The sequence below is a fragment of the Armigeres subalbatus genome, chromosome 2, assembly GCF_024139115.2.
Source record: "Armigeres subalbatus isolate Guangzhou_Male chromosome 2, GZ_Asu_2, whole genome shotgun sequence".
In the NCBI taxonomy this organism is placed as follows: Eukaryota; Metazoa; Arthropoda; class Insecta; order Diptera; family Culicidae; genus Armigeres; species Armigeres subalbatus.
The window spans coordinates 352,853,252-352,869,725 of record NC_085140.1 but is presented as its reverse complement, the minus strand read 5'-3'; the positions used below and the strand labels follow the sequence as shown (position 1 = coordinate 352,869,725).

Genomic DNA, 16,474 nt, shown 5'->3' with positions numbered 1-16,474 from the left:
AATGCCTTCGAATAATTATTTGAAAATTCCTGCGCTAAACCCAACACAAATTTCTTCAAGATCGCCTACTAAAATTTATTTGGGAACTCCTCCAGAATTCCATTTCTTAAATAATCAAAAAAATACCGCCCGGAATTCCATCGGATATTCTTCCAGGGACTTCTTTAAAAGATTATTCTAAAAACCTCCGATATTTCCTTCGGAGATTTCTCCAGTTTTTTTTTCGAAAGATCTTCCAGGAAATCCTTAGAATTTTATTGAAAATGAAGTTGTTTGCGATGTAGTTACTTATTAAATTCTCGAAAAAAAAATAAACAAACGCCAAAAGACTTTCGGAAAGATGAAGAAATTCCTGCAGGAAGTTCCGGAAGAATTCCCGGAGAATGTTTTAAAGGAATTGCTGGAAAAGTTCTGAAAAAATTCCTTATGCAAATTTTGAATGAATTCCTTATGGATATCTAGAAGAATTCTTTCCAGCGATTCATGAAAAAATTGCCGAAACAATTTCAAAAGGAAAAATTTCCGAAGCAATTCTCAAAAAAAATTCCGAAGACATCCTCAATGAATGGAATTTTTTAAGGAATTTCTTAAGAAATTTCCACAGGAATTGCTAAAGAAACTTCCAAAGGAATTCCTCAAGGAGTCTCCGAAGGAGAATGTAAGAATTCGTAGAACAAAATCCAAAAGCATTCCTTAAGCAATTTCCGAAAAAAATCGTAAAGGATTTTCTGAAGAATTCTTTAATGAAAATTCTTAAGGAATTTTCGGAGAAATTTTGTAAGGAATCTCCGAAGGAATACCCAAATTCCTAATTCCTAAATAATCTTCTAAGGTTAAAAAAATAAAAACTTTCGGTGGAATATCTTGAGGAATTATCAAATAAATTTCTTGATTTTTTTCCAAACTAATTTCTGGAGTATTTTTGAAGGAATTCATAAATTAATGTTTGAACGATACTTCTTTGAATATTCTCACAAATTCCAAGAATTCTACAATAAGGCTTTTACAATACAGTATTAAATAATTTACAGAAAATACAATAAAATTAAATTTTTGTAATGTTTGAAAATACCTGACGTTTTAACCAAATAATTTGACTAAATACTATGCAGCGATGCGACAACGCCCCAGTTCTGGGCTACAATGGCTGTGAATAAGAAAATAAGAAGCGTTTTTAACTGAGGCTCGTAATATTTGCTCAGCAATATTTGATTTCAGCAAGTGGTTTTGTCAGTTATATTCAAAAATTTAGTTTAAAACATAAATTAGTTACTCGGGAGTCGGAACAAAAAAATCGGTAAAGCATTCGCAGTTGGGATTTAATTATTTTGCTAAATCAGGAACTAGGAAGTAGCACAAATCAAAAAACAAAGAAAACTGATCAAATAAATTGATTTAAATAAATAAAAACAAATCTCAAAATAACTAATGTGCAACTTAACTTGAAATTTCTAAACTGCAATAATTTACCTGCACCAATGCCAGATGCTTTAAGAACGGGGACGATTGAGGCATGCATCTAGGCCCCACAAAAGCTTATGAACCACAACAAACCCATTTTGCGAGTCACCTACAAATTTAGGTACCCGACTGAATGAGGCCTTGGTTTAACGTATTCCAAAGATCAGTTTAACAATTTATGTATTATTATACTATATAAAACCTCATTAAAACTCTTAAACTAATCAATCAACTTATTAATTAACCAAGACAATGTATGTCACTACACCGACTTAGAGACACCATCGCTTGAGTTGGATTTGAAATTGAATTTTGACGAGATCCACCTTAACAACATTTATGAACTGTCATAAGACTAGTTTAGTACTATTCCAATAAATTCCACCACGCTTTATTTTCGCAGATACGTATTTCGACTTCAATTATTAGGCTTGAATCGACTCGACTTAAGTTAATTGATTTTTTTATTGCGATTAGTCATCGGCGTGGCAAAATTATGATCGGCGGCGCGCCGACCCAAAATCGTCGACGGCGGCGGCGCGAGTAAAACCACCGGCGGCGGCGGCGTGGCGCGGCGGCGCACAGGTCTAATCAATACCATGTTCATTCATTTCATTTATTTAGTTAACATCTAAACAGATAACACTGAATCAACAATTTGACGCCACAATGCACGGTTCGAGGCCGCATCTCTCCATCCTCGGATACGCCCCACGCTCGCCAAGTCGTTCTGCACCTGGTCTGCCCATCTCGCTCGCTGCGCTCCACGCCGTCTCGTACCTGCCGGATCGGAAGCGAACACCATCTTTGCAGGGTTGCTGTCCAGCATTCTTGCAACATGTCCTGCCCATCGTACCCTTCCGGCTTTAGCTACCTTCTGGATACTGGGTTCGCCGTAGAGTTGGGCGAGCTCATGGTTCATTCTTCGCCGCCACACACCGTCTTCTTGCACACCGCCAAAGATGGTCCTAAGCACCCGTCTCTCGAATACTCCGAGTGCTTGCAAGTCATCCTCGAGCATTATCCATGTTTCATGTCCGTAGAGGACTACCGGTCTTATTAACGTCTTGTACATGACACATTTGGTGCGGTGGCGAATCTTTTTCGACCGCAGTTTCTTCTGGAGCCCGTAGTAGGCCCGACTTCCACAGATGATGCGCCTTCGTATTTCACGACTAACGTTGTTGTCAGCCGTTAGCAAGGATCCGAGGTAGACGAATTCCTCGACCACCTCGAAGGTATCTCCGTCTATCGTAACACTGCTTCCCAGGCGGGCCCTGTCGCGCTCGGTTCCGACCACAAGCATGTACTTTGTCTTTGACGCATTCACCACCAGTCCAACTTTTGTTGCTTCACGTTTCAGGCGGGTGTACAGTTCTGCCACCTTTGCAAATGTTCGGCCGACAATGTCCATGTCATCCGCGAAACAAATAAATTGACTGGATCTGTAGAAAATCGTACCCCGGCTGCAACACCCGGCTCTCCGTATAACACCTTCTAGCGCAATGTTGCACAACAGGCACGAAATTCCATCACCTTGTCTACGTCCCCGGCGCGATTCGAACGAACTGGAGTGTTCGCCCGAAATCTTCACACAGTTTTGCACAACATCAACCGTTGCTTTGATCAGTCTGGTAAGCTTCCCAGGGAAGCTGTTCTCGTCCATAATTTCCCATAGCTCTACGCGGTCTATACTGTCGTATGCCGCCTTGAAATCAACGAACAGATGGTGCGTTGGGACCTGGTATTCACGGCATTTTTGAAGGATTTGCCGTACAGTAAAGATCTGGTCCGTTGTCGAGCGGCCGTCAACGAAGCCGGCTTGATAACTTCCCACGAACTCGTTCACTAATGGTGACAGACGACGGAAGATGATCTGGGATATCACTTTGTAGGCGGCATTAAGGATGGTGATCGCTCGAAAGTTCTCACACTCCAGTTTGTCGCCTTTCTTGTAGATGGGGCATATAACCCTTCCTTCCACTCCTCCGGTAGCTGTTCGGTTTCCCAGATTCTGACTATCAGTTTGTGCAGGCAAGTGGCCAGCTTTTCCGGGTCCATCTTGATGAGCTCAGCTCCGATACCATCCTTACCAGCTGCTTTATTGGTCTTTAGCTGTTGAATGGCATCCTTAACTTCCCTCAAGGTGGGGGCTGGTTGGCTTCCATCGTCTGCTGAACTGACGTAGTCATCTCCTCCGCTGCCTTGACTTTCACTGCCTGTACTCTCAGCGCCATTCAGATGTTCCTCGTAGTGCTGCTTCCACCTTTCGATCACCACACGTTCGTCCGTCAAGATGGTCCCATCCTTATCCCGGCACATTTCGGCTCGCGGCACGAAGCCTCTGCGGGATGCATTGAGCTTCTGATAGAATTTGCGTGTATCTTGAGAACGGCACAGCTGTTCCATCTCCTCGCACTCCGCTTCTTCCAGGCGGCGTTTCTTCTCCTGAAAAAGGCGGGTCTGCTGTCTCCGCTTCCGTCTATAACGTTCCACGTTCTGCCGGGTACCTTGCTGCAGCGCGACCGCCCGCGCTGCGTTCTTCTCCTCCAAAATCTGTCTGCACTCTTCGTCGAACCAATCGTTCCGTCGACTTCGACCCATATACCCGACGTTGTTCTCCGCTGCGTCGTTAATGGCTGCTTTGACTGTACTCCAGCAGTCCTCAAGAGGGGCCCCATCGAGCTCACCCTCTTCCGGCAACGCTGCCTCGGGATGCTGCGCGTATGCAGTGGCGACATCAGGTTGCTTCAGTCGCTCTAGGTCGTACCGCGGCGGTCGTCGGTACCGAACATTGTTGATGACGGATAGTTTTGGGCGCAGTTTAACCATCACCAGATAGTGGTCAGAGTCGATGTTAGCGCCACGATATGTCCTGACGTCGATAATGTCGGAGAAGTGCCGTCCATCAATCAGAACGTGGTCGATTTGTGATTCTGTCTGCAGTGGTGATCTCCAGGTGTACCGATACGGGAGGCTGTGTTGGAAGTAAGTGCTACGAATAGCCATATTCTTGGAGGCGACGAAATCAATTAGTCGTAGGCCGTTTTCGTTCGTCAGCCGGTGTGCGCTGAACTTCCCAATAGTCGGTCTAAACTCCTCCCCTTGGCCAACCTGAGCGTTCAAATCTCCTATGATGATTTTGACGTCGTGACTTGGGCAGCTACCGTACTCACGTTCCAGTTGCGCGTAGAATGCGTCCTTATCATCATCAATGCTTCCGGAGTGTGGGCTATGGACATTGATTATGCTGAAGTTGAAGAACCGGCCTTTGATCCTCAACCTGCACATTCTTTCGTTGATCGGCCACCACCCGATCACGCGCCTTTGTATATCGCCCATCACTATGAAACCCATTCCCAGCTCGTGTGTGTTGCCGCAGATCTGGTAGATGGTATGATTACCTCTAAACGCACCATTGATCCCTTCCAACAAACCTCCTGCTACGATGCCGAATCCACGGTCCTTGAGCACATCGGTCCTTGTCTACATACATAGCTATATATGGGGATGAAGAATAAGAAGGAATACATTTTGGCTGTTACGCCCTTTTCACATGTTGGTCTAGTTTTAATCATCAAAAATGTGCAAATTGTATACATGACCCATACTGCCGTAATCGGAAAAAGTGACGTGTACGCAATTTCCCGAAAATGGTGTTAACGGGTAGTACCTACTCATCGAGCTCTTCAACAGAAAAATGGAAAATATACATGTTGTAATTTTGCACTTCCTTCACTTTCTCAGATAACGGCAGCATAGTGTTATATATCGATAAACTCGTCGATTATCTGAACAGCATTATTTTAATTCAACAAATGCGTATTTCGTTTTTGCTTGAACATTTATAACCAGGTTTTTGAAAAAAAAACTAACCTACGTATTAATTGATAAAGAATGAGATTTCGAGAAAGTTAAATAGAGGAATTTGTGTATCATATAATCTTGAACACAACTAAGTGTAGCTAAATATTTGTGATTCGTCCAATCCGTTTAAATCTATTCTGGACAATGCTCTAACGTAATGCATTTTTGAACAATTTTCCACTCTATAGATTACAAAAGTTTAAGAATGACTTTCTAGATTTGTTTCAAAGTTTATTTTCCCTTTAAACCGTATGAAATCTAAAATCAAGAACGCTGGAGTCAAAGTAGACCTTAACATAGATGTTGGGTGCTAAATACAGCTTTGAAGCATTTGCAGATAGCTGAACCAATGCTACCTGCGTCCCTGCCGGACCTTTCCGTAGCCGAATGGCTGCGGTGGGCGTCTCCACTTCACACTTTCGCCACAGTGCCGTGACGAGCTCTTCGACTTCGGTGATCTCGTCCAGGTCTTTAACCCTTAGATTCACCTCCGTAGTGAGTGCGCTCACCTTGACCGTCTCGTCTAGAACTTCCTCCGCCAACTTCTTGAAGGCGGCGCCCTATTGTGAGACGCCCCGCTTCAGCTCGAGGATTATCTCGCCCATCCGGGTACGTCTTAATCGACGTACGTCGGCGCCGAGTTCACCGAGCTTGACGTCACTCCTCATCGCCTTCAAAACGTACGAGTACTTAGCCTCGTCCGCCGTGATGACTAAGGCATCGCCCCTGGAGCGATTGGCGCCTACCCTAGACTTCTTGCTACCCTCATCCGCCTGGGCCTTCTTTTCGGCCCTTGACGTCTTCGGTTTCCTCTTGTTCTTGAGCAGGGTCCAGGAGGCGTCATCCCCCTCTATTTCCCTGGTCTGGTGCGGCTGAGAACTTTCAGCCTGCCGTAACCCCTTACCATCGTCTTTCCTGAGTGGACGGACCTTTCCAGGCCCTTCCTCCCCCGGTTTTGGAGGTACCTGGCCGGGGTTCAGCTTCCCAGCCCCACTACCCTTGTTCGGGGTAGTAACCTCCGCGTTTTGGAGCGGCCCCAGGGAGCTCATCCCTGGAGACTGTCTCCCCTGTTTTTGTGTCTGCTCCGTTGGAGCAGTCACCCCCGACGTACCCGCAATTACTTGAGCCTCAGTCTGGGTAGACTTTGGTACCACCGTCTTCGCTGGCACGCCCTCGGTCGATTCGACCTTGCCCTAGTCCGCGAATCCTTGGGCCTCAGTCTGGGTAGACCTCGACTCCACCGATTTCACGGGTTTACACTTGGCCATCCCGACCGCTTTCTCCAGCTTGGCGTCCAGCATCGACTTTCGAAGTTTCTGCAAGCTCCTCTTGAGGTCCTTGCTGATATTATGCTTCGATGACGCAAAGTCGATAATGGCGTCCAGCTGTTCCGTCGCCACCTCGAAGCCCGAAAGCCCATCGCGTTTGCGGTTCATCGCCTCCACAAGCCATGGGCCGTCAATAATCCCCAACCGGCGTTTTTCTAGCCGAGAGGAAGGTTAAGTGACCCACGCTGGCGCTGCGCACTGAGCTGCCGACTATTGCCTTTGGCCTCCTAGGCGGAGACCTGAACAACCCACCTCTTGCGAAGGGGTTGTCGCCTACACTACCACCACTAATTGAAGAATTGACTTGGTTTTCCATTTTGGCCCCACGAGTTGCTCGGGAAAAGAGGTCCACCACGCCAGAGCCCAGCATGACGCGGTAAGGGACAATTACTGTGGAGGGTGCCCAGGTACCCCACAGGCTCCGTTAAAGGCCTAGCTTATTATTTCACCCCCCTGTCCATGCATCCCCTTGGCACGAGTCGCTTGACGCCTTGGGATTAGGGGTTAGGGACGATGGTCCCGGTCTAACTCGCAGTGGCCATGGGGAGGGGTCGTCAAGCCCTTGGACAAAGTCCCTGCTGCCCCTCTATGTGTAAGTGTGTGCAGGTGTGTATGTATGTGTATTAGACCTCTTCATGTTTTCAAAAAGTATTAAAAGTTCAATCGTTCAGCCCAGAATCACAATTTTTATGCTAAACTAAGCCTCCTGTCAAATTTTCAGCTAATACGGATAACATTTCGAGGTGGCTCAAGTTGATTTAGTGTTTTTGGGCTAGTTTCAATTACGAAAAAAAAACTAACAAGAGATATAAACGCCGAAAATCAGCACAACAGACTCTATATGGAAGCTTTTGGTGTGCTCTACAAGTCTTGTGAACTTTGCGACTCGTTCCGTTCACCTTGTGACCATGTTAAAGTGATGTTCAAGCATTAATGTGCCTTAAAACACTGTTTCCACTAAAAGTCGTTGATCTACAAAGTTCTTGAATGTATGACAAATCATTCATAATTTATAATATTTATTTTCTTCTTTTTTCCCTGGACATTTGAGTAATATAACTTCTAATGTTAGATTTACCGTTAAATTCTTAAAAATCGGAAGCTGAACATTAGGGCGGTTCACATTTCAAAAATGTTCGAAAATTCCAACTCCCATATGTCTATTAGGATCATTTTGATAATATAGGAGTCCTGGCAAAATTTCAGGAAATTCGGTGACCATTTAGGGGTGGCGCGAAGTCAATTTATGTTTATATGGAAATTTGTTTTTTTTTCCAATTTCGTTTATTTGGTAGGCTCATGCGTGTATAACACTTTACGGAGCCACGTTTCTTTGAGATATGTACAATCGACATAATCTTATTATTAAATTAGTAACAGAGGGAAATAAGCCAACGTACTCGTGGTGACTCGAGGTTAGGTTTACAATGTTTAAGGATGGACGGGGATTAGGATTCGGGAATCAGGGAATCATCATAATCAAGGAATTTCAGCAGCTCATCCGGTCATTTGGCGTCGGGGACGATGTGGTGTGTCGTCGCGCTCGAAGAATGGTTTGAATGGGAGCATCTTCCGGATGGCCAGAGCTACGGCGCTCTACGGGACAGACAGACAGAGACAAAACAAAAAAAAACTTTGAAGAAAAGAAAAAAACAAAAGTATTAGACTTTTATGTCAGAGGAACAAAGAAAACTATAAATGGCTTGCATATAGACCACATCACGATCCCCCAAAACACCTCTTATCTCCTGGAAGGGTTGTTTACCTCGGGCCACTAGGGTATCCAATAATTGCTCTCTGGAGACGTCGTTTTCCGAGCAGAACCAAACTACGTGATCGATGTCATCATAACCGGCTCCGCACCTACATAAGTTGCTATCGACAAGGTTTATTCTGTACAGATGTGCGTTTAGTGAATAGTGATTAGACATAAGTCTCGACATCACGCGAATGAAGCCTCGACTTAAGTCCTCACCTCTGAACCACGCTCGCCCAGAAACTTTTGGAACTATAGAAAATAGCCACCGTCCAAGTTCGTTGTGTGTCCAATTTCTTTGCCAACTTTGAAGAGTACTCTGACGGACTAATGGAAAAAACTCGTTGTTCGAGATTTGTCTATCATAAACTTCTCCTTACTGTGCGCCCACCTTTGCTAGCGAGTCTGCCTTCTCATTGCCGTAGATTGAGCAGTGAGAAGGGACCCAAACAAAGGTAATCTTGAATGATCTTTCGACCAAAACACGCATCTGCTCTCTTATGTTTGTAAGAAAGTAAGATGCGTGCTTAACAGGTTTCATCGACCGGAGTGCCTCGATAGAACTAAGACTATCCGAGAAGATGAAATAATGGTCTACGGGCTGATTTGAAATTATCCCCAAAGCGAAGTTAATTGCTGCCAGCTCAGCAACATAAACCGAACACGGTTCCTGAAGTTTTCGGAAGGTGGTTGAAGTTACATTGAAAACACCGAAGCCAGTGGATCCGTTGATGCGAGAACCATCAGTGAAATATCTGTTGTTGCAATTGACATGTTCATATTTTTCAGAAAAAAGTGAGGGAATAGATATTTGTCGAAGATGATCTGGTATTCCTTGAATGGCATGTTTCATGGATAGATCGTATTCAATGGAGGAACTGTCGTTGGTGAAGTGAACTCGAGGGGGATTATAACATGGAAGACAAAGATCTGATGATATGTAGTTGAGATAAACTCTCAGGAATCTTGAACGACAAGTTAGTTCAAGCATATTATCGAAGTTATCTAGAACAAGTGTGTTACTTGTTCCACATTTGATGAGTATTCTAAGCGAGAGCTCCCAGTAACGGTGCTTTAAAGGAGTGACTCCAGCAAGCACCTCCAGGCTCATGTTATGCGTTGAATGCATGCAGCCAAGGGCAATACGCAAACAACGATACTGAATTCGTTCCAATTTGATCAGGTGGCAATCAGCTGCTGAGAGGAAGCAGAAGGAGCCATACTCTAGAACAGAGAGAATAGTCGTTCTATAGAGTTTGATGAGGTCTTCCGGGTGAGCACCCCACCATGTTCCGGAGATAGAACGTAGAAAATTGATCCTTTTCCGGAATTTTTGTATCAAATACTCAATGTGGAGTTTCCAGGTACATTTGGAATCAAACACGACCCCAAGGTATTTCGAAGATAAAGATTGGTTGATGTCATCATTCAACAGCTTGAGTTTCAGTTGAGCAGGATACCGCTTCTTAGTAAACACAACCAACTGAGTTTTTTTGCGGTGAAAACTCGATCCCTAAATGTCTGGCCCAAACAGTCAGATTATCTAGGGTACTTTGTAATGGTCCTTGCAAGACAGCTGCACATGGACCTCTTAGAGAGACCACGGCATCATCTGCAAGTTGTCTGAGCGTGCATTGTCCTTCCAAACAATTGTCAATATCTTTGACATAGAAATTAGAAAGCAAGGGACTTAAACATGAACCTTGGGGAAGGCCCATGTAACTAGTTCTGGAAGTTGTCAGAGTGCCGAGTGTGAAGTTCATTTGTTTTTCTGACAACAAATTCTACAAGAAATTATTCAAAATAACGGGTAATCCATTACTGTGCAGATTGTCTGACAGTACTTCTATGGAAACTGAATCAAAAGCGCCCTTAATGTCCAAGAATACTGAAGCCAATTGCTCCTTGTGCGCAAAGGCCAGTTGTATATCTGAAGAAAGCAACGCTAGACAATCGTTTGTTCCTTTCCCTTTTCTAAATCCAAACTGAGTATTTGAAAGCAATGCATTTTCTTCGACCCAATGGTCGACTCTTGAAAGGATCATTTTCTCCAATAATTTTCTCATGCATGATAGCATGGCAATCGGTCGGTATGAATTGTGATCAGACGCTGGTTTCCCAGGCTTTTGAATAGCTATTACTTTGACCTGTCGCCATTCAGGTGGCACAATGTTGTACTCCATGAAACAGTTGTACAGGTCAAGTAATCGTCTTTTTGCGATATCTGGGAGGTTTTTAAGAAGATTGAATTTGATGTTATCGCATCCCGGAGCAGAGTTATTCGATGAAAGAAGAGACATAGAAAGTTCCAGCATTGTGAATGGTCCACCCAAAGAACCGGGATCAGTGACTGATTCTCGAAATAGCGGTTCTGTATGTGATATTTGTCGTCTTACTGTGAAAGTCACTGTGAAAAGTGAGAAATAAGAAGTTAGAAAAAATTAGTCAGAAGAGAGGCGTCTCCCTTCTCACTCTGCTCTTCACACTTCACGCAGTAAGAAGTGATAAGTTAGAAATGAGGGGGGGGGGGGTGAGAAGTAACACGTCTCACTTCTCACCCTCAGCTCTTACTTCTCACTGTGAAAAGTGAGTACAGCCAAAGAAGACCACTTAAAGGTCTAAAAAAGTTAACTGCGGTGGAAGTTGGTACTTGGATTCTGATGGCTTTTCCGCAAACGGGAAACCTTTTCGTCGACGTCAATCGTCTAGACGCATGTGCTGTGGAGTGTGGGTTCGATTCCCGCCCCGGTAAGGAGAAAACTTTTCGTAAAAGCGACTGGTCCACTGGGTGTTGTGTAAATGTCCTGTCCGTTGTCTAATGCTAGATGTTACGTGTTCAGTCTGTGCGACCTCTGGTCGAAGACGGCGACCCCTGTCTTTTTTTAAGTGGTCCCTTCAAAACACGTGGATTCTTTTTCGCAAATTTCATATCAATTTGTTCATTTCGAAAGGTGTGCTGTGCATATGCACAACCAAGATATTTAGCTTACTTGAGCTTGAGCTTGATTGACTGCCCGTAGTTGCTATTCCATTATGACCATAGATCAGCTGTTCTTGCACAGAGAACCAACAGATGTTTGCTTGGGACTAGCACTCATCTTCAATGTACAAGTACTGGTTATCTCATTGGTTAGGTTACAATGGTGCCTGCCACGTCAGAATGCAAGTCAATGTAGGGAGGGGGAAGGAAATAATGGTGCAATCACTCGCCCACTACAAGCCGAATATACCTTTGCACTTGCCATGAGTTCAAGCGGAATTTATTGGAATTTTTGGGTGAGCATGGCGACGACGGGCAGAGGTTCGTCTTGGTTAACGAGTTGCCCAGTTAATGTGATAGGGGATAGCAATTTATGAAATTCTAATTGGATATATGTAACGAGTTTTTCCGTTTATTTACAGTTCTAGTAGTTACTACTAGAATAGTCAATTTGAAGGTATGGGATAGAAATGGAAACGGTATGGTAGTCCACTTCCTGTTCTAGCAATTGCTGAAACATGAGGAATTTAAAGAAAAATACAAATGAGGGATGATATGCACAACCAAGATATTTAACAAAAAAAAAAAAGAATTTCGGGCGGCTGAGCTGCCGAAAAATATGCAATTAATTATTAAATTGGTAGGTTTGTTAGGCTTATACTGAATAATAATTTAAATTAATCATCGATTCCAAAATTTTAAAAATTATCGCCGATGACAACTCGCCTTCTTTTTACACCTAAGAAGTTATCAAATGATAATTCCAATAAACATCGTATGATAAAGAATCAGTACAACTCTGTCTGAAAGTGTAGCGCTGCAACCATCATCGACGCAAACTGGAACAGAGACTAAGCACCCGCCATTAAGTCAGTCTAAGCCCCCGGTGGCTCATTACAGTAGAGCCCATCGTGAAAGCTGGACTGTCAACGGCGTTTGGTGGTCATCCGATGGAGAAGTCAGAGACAAAGAAGTTTGACAGTTTATTGATTACAATTATTATTCCTTCACGTGAGTTGCATCGGACTTTGCGTTTACTCCGGCAGACACCTAGAAATCAGCAAAAATGAGTCGAAGAAAGTTTCCCAGAACGCATCGCCTGCAGTATAGCGGAGAAGATTCCAGTAGATTGCCCTCTACTTGCATCAATAGACGTAAGCGAGAAGCTGCCGTCATACTCGATCCAATTCTCGATCCAATCTAGGATGTTTTCGGATGGGAAACATTCTCGACACCCTGTGCATTGTGTATCCATTGCATTTGCCACACAAGATACATAGGTACTAATGCAATGGCGGGCATAGAAAGCTTTCGTTTAATAACTAAAGAAACGCTAATAGAATACTAAGCAGGCTAAGCTCAAGTTGGAATGCAGTGCTGAGGAAGAAGAAGCTTACGATGCACATACGATATTGACTGATTCACCGAAACCGTTCGATAAGCTGTTAGAAAGTTTTCAATAGTGAATATTTTCATACATTAATATTGAGACACACTGGAGTCTGTTTTTACGCGGAGGATATGGGCCGCGTAAATTAAAACAACGTAAAAACCCGCGTAAATCTTGAAAATCAATTCGTGTAAAAACGCGTGAAAAACGACCGTTGACTCTTCCTTGATCGAATGGTCCAAGAAAATTCAAAATCCACCGAGAAACGGCTGAAATATTAACGATCAAAGTCTATCATATTTTCGTGACGTTTTTCGATGTTTTTACAATTGTAAAGTGTACCCCAATAGACATAGTTCTACATCAAAATTATTTTAATTATAATTAGTCTGTTACAAATATTTCATGTCAATCATGTCTTGCTGGTCTTTGAAATGTCAGGGAGGGGATATATATTATTATTTATGTTTTATTATAATAAAACATAAATAATAAAATGAAAAAAAAAATCTTAAAACTACTCGGATTTCTTACAGAGTGTTTCGAAACTCCTCAAAATTTACCGATTTTTTTTGTTGCCCCCTCAAAATATTATTTTCTTGCAAAAAAAATGTTGGGGGAGACATAATTACTTTTAAATATTTGTATCAGCCTTACGTAGAGTACAATTTTCAGATTTTCAACTATAAAATCGAGCAAGAGTATAGACTCAGTAAAGTGTCAAATTTAGACCAGCATTTGAATAGGGCGCAACAGTCAAAATTTCGGTTCAATCAAAGTTAATTGCCTATTTCCGGGGATTAAACCACCCGACTTGGACATTAATTTACAATGTTGTGAAAACTCATATGTGAATATGTACGTTATGTGGAAGATATTGATTTGGAAAATGTATTGGAGGTAACAACTTTCCCTTCTCGATGGGATGGAACGAGCTCGAGTTTCCCAAATTGGAAGTGTTGGCTTGAGAAATGGATTGCAAGTGATTTGACTATGCGTCCAATTTGGGAAACTCGAGGTCGTTCAGTAGCCGCTAGGTTGCGAAGGCCGACGGAGGTCCTTCGTAGCTTAGTTGGTTAAAGCACCAGTCTAGCGTACTGTAGGGCCATGGGTTCGAGTCCCATCGAAGGGAAAGTGGTTACCTCCAATACATTTTCCAAATCAGTATCTTCCACATAACGTGCATATTCACACATGAGTTTTCACAACATTGTATGTCAAAATTTATTCCTTCTGATTCTTCGTCCACATATAGAGCTATATATATGTAGACGAAGAATCAGAAGGAATAAATTTTGGCTGTTACGCCCTTTTCAAATGTTGGTCTGGAAAAAAAATTCTCTGCATTGAAGCTTACTGAAGACTCTGAATATTGTTGTTTTGAAAACTATTCGACCAATATAACGTTCAATGCACCTTTTAGATAAAAAAAAACTCGTGCGATTCCTATGTGATTTTCAGGAAGTGTTGACACAAGGAATGTGTCACTATTTAAATGATAATAGATGGTATGCACAATCCCTCAAGGTATGCGGAAGCGGCAACGGTAGCATCTCCCGTGGAATTCGACTCAATTTTCAGCAACAATGAAGCCAATATGCACCACATTACCGCGATACCGGTTGCTCCAGAACACTGAGCTGGAAAATAGCATTCTTTGCCATTCTTCGGATTAAGCAACAACCTACCGACTGCCACACGGTTTCGTTTGAATAGCAGGCGAAAAGCAAAACCAACAATGTCGACAACGACGACGACGATACTTGCGGGTGCAGCCAAGTAACAGCAACCGGCAGAGAACCGGTTATGTTCCAGTGAATAAATCGTTTACTGCTGACTGGTGGTGGTAGGGAAATTGTAGCTTCCTTCCAACAACGATACTGACTAGCGGAAGACTAGCAGATTGTTGAAAGAAAATTAACGCTATTGTTAGTGCATTGTCATACCTAACAACAAGGTAACTATTTCCGACGGTATTCTCTTTTCAACCAGAAAATTATGCTAAGCCGATGCAGATGGAGAATAACCGCCATTAGGGCCGGGCACGGATGGATGGCATTCGTTTACGGTCTGCAAATGAGCTTGAATGTGTGGGGATAGTTATGGAATGAAAATTTGTAAAACGCTTGCATTGATGTAGTTTATGACAAGTCTGCTGCTTGGGAAGTTATTCATACCACTAAGTCTGCCAACTATTGCTACAGATCTTTTTATCATTTTCTCGAATGTAGCCTTCGCTCTTGACATTTGAAGAGGGCCCCTGCCTTCATTTCTTGTAGCGATCACAACATCTACCATGCGTCTCCACCATGCAACCAAACAAAGCGATACCTACGCTAAACCTGGAAAACAACCACTGCCTAAGCCTGACCACCGCAACTAAGATGAATGACGTGTCAGAAAAGGGTTACACAAACAAGCTCTTGCCAGCGCGAAACGAGCGCCGTACCGTACGGTGCGTTCCTAAGTACACACAGTCAGACGGTGCCATTTGAAACCATTGCTTCATGAATTGGCCAGCGTTGGCCACGAAGGAAATTGGCAAGAAATTACGCGCCTTTTCCCATCTCGGGCACCCAGCCGTGGAACGGGTGGTGGTTGAGCAGAGATGATGGGAAAACGCGCAGCATCGGGATACGTGAAAACTTTGCCACTGCCACTCATAAATCATTTTCCGACGAACCCGAACTTCGAACTGTTTGCTTAGGACTTGCCTGCCGGATGGTGTGAAAGCGCGGAATGGTTGGAATGTTTGTGGAACGCGCAAGGGGCAGCTGACGAAAGAGCAAGTGATAACGGCGACGATGAAGACGAAGTTTGCAACAGCTTAATCACTTGCGTTTAGAAGCGTCCGTTGGACGACGATGAATGGACTGGCAGCGGCACTACTAGTCCAGTGTGTGTTTGCGGTTTCGCGGTCAATCATACTGAATCGGCGAGCCAATGCGGGTGTTGAGTGGTTTGACATTGGCCGGAAATTCAATGGTGTCGGATAATGCTGATACCGTTTTGATTCAAATGCCGAAGAAGACACATATTCCGGACGCTCGCTTTTCAGCAGTCGCTTGTATTTCATTCGGGTCATTCTTTCTATGGGATGTTAAACTCGTTTGTAATCTTGCTCATCCAAAATAAAATTATATTAGCTATTAAATATCTTAGTTAAAGGGTGTTAAAATGAAAGTATTAAGCATTGAGTCCTTTTCGGGATTTCAGTCAAAACGGTAGTGTGTGGTATCCTGTGTTGAGTGACTGATGGTACATTAATTAACTTATGTTTCTCTGTCTTAAAGGATTCGTCAATTTATCAAGAAACTATTTATTACCATCTGTCGTTAACTTCGATGATACTGACTGATTTTCAAGCCGTCCCATATTATGTCACCACCCATATCAGTAATTCTTTCAATTCTGTATAAAATTTTGACATATTTTCTTAGGAATCCGGCAATTTAGTTTATTCCAAGATTTTATACAGGTTTTTCAATTTTTGCCAAAACTCCTCTATATTCGGGTGTGCTCACTTGGAATTGAATTTAAAGATCAATGGCCGAAGCGCAATAGCCTGCCGGGAATATCTGCCGAAACCCTATAACATATGATTAGGGCCTAAATGTAATCAAAGTTTCGACGATTCTGAGCCCATGATGAATGGCTTACGCAATCCAACATCAATAGAAGAAGGATGAAGG

The 16,474-nt window shown here is 43.2% G+C and overlaps 1 protein-coding gene across 7 annotated transcripts in view; it reads left to right on the top strand.

The window, feature by feature from the left end:
- The window catches only part of LOC134212931 (proton-coupled zinc antiporter SLC30A2-like), a 110,591-nt gene that overhangs the window by 41,390 nt on the left and 52,727 nt on the right, over nt 1-16,474 (top strand). The window lies entirely within an intron of this gene.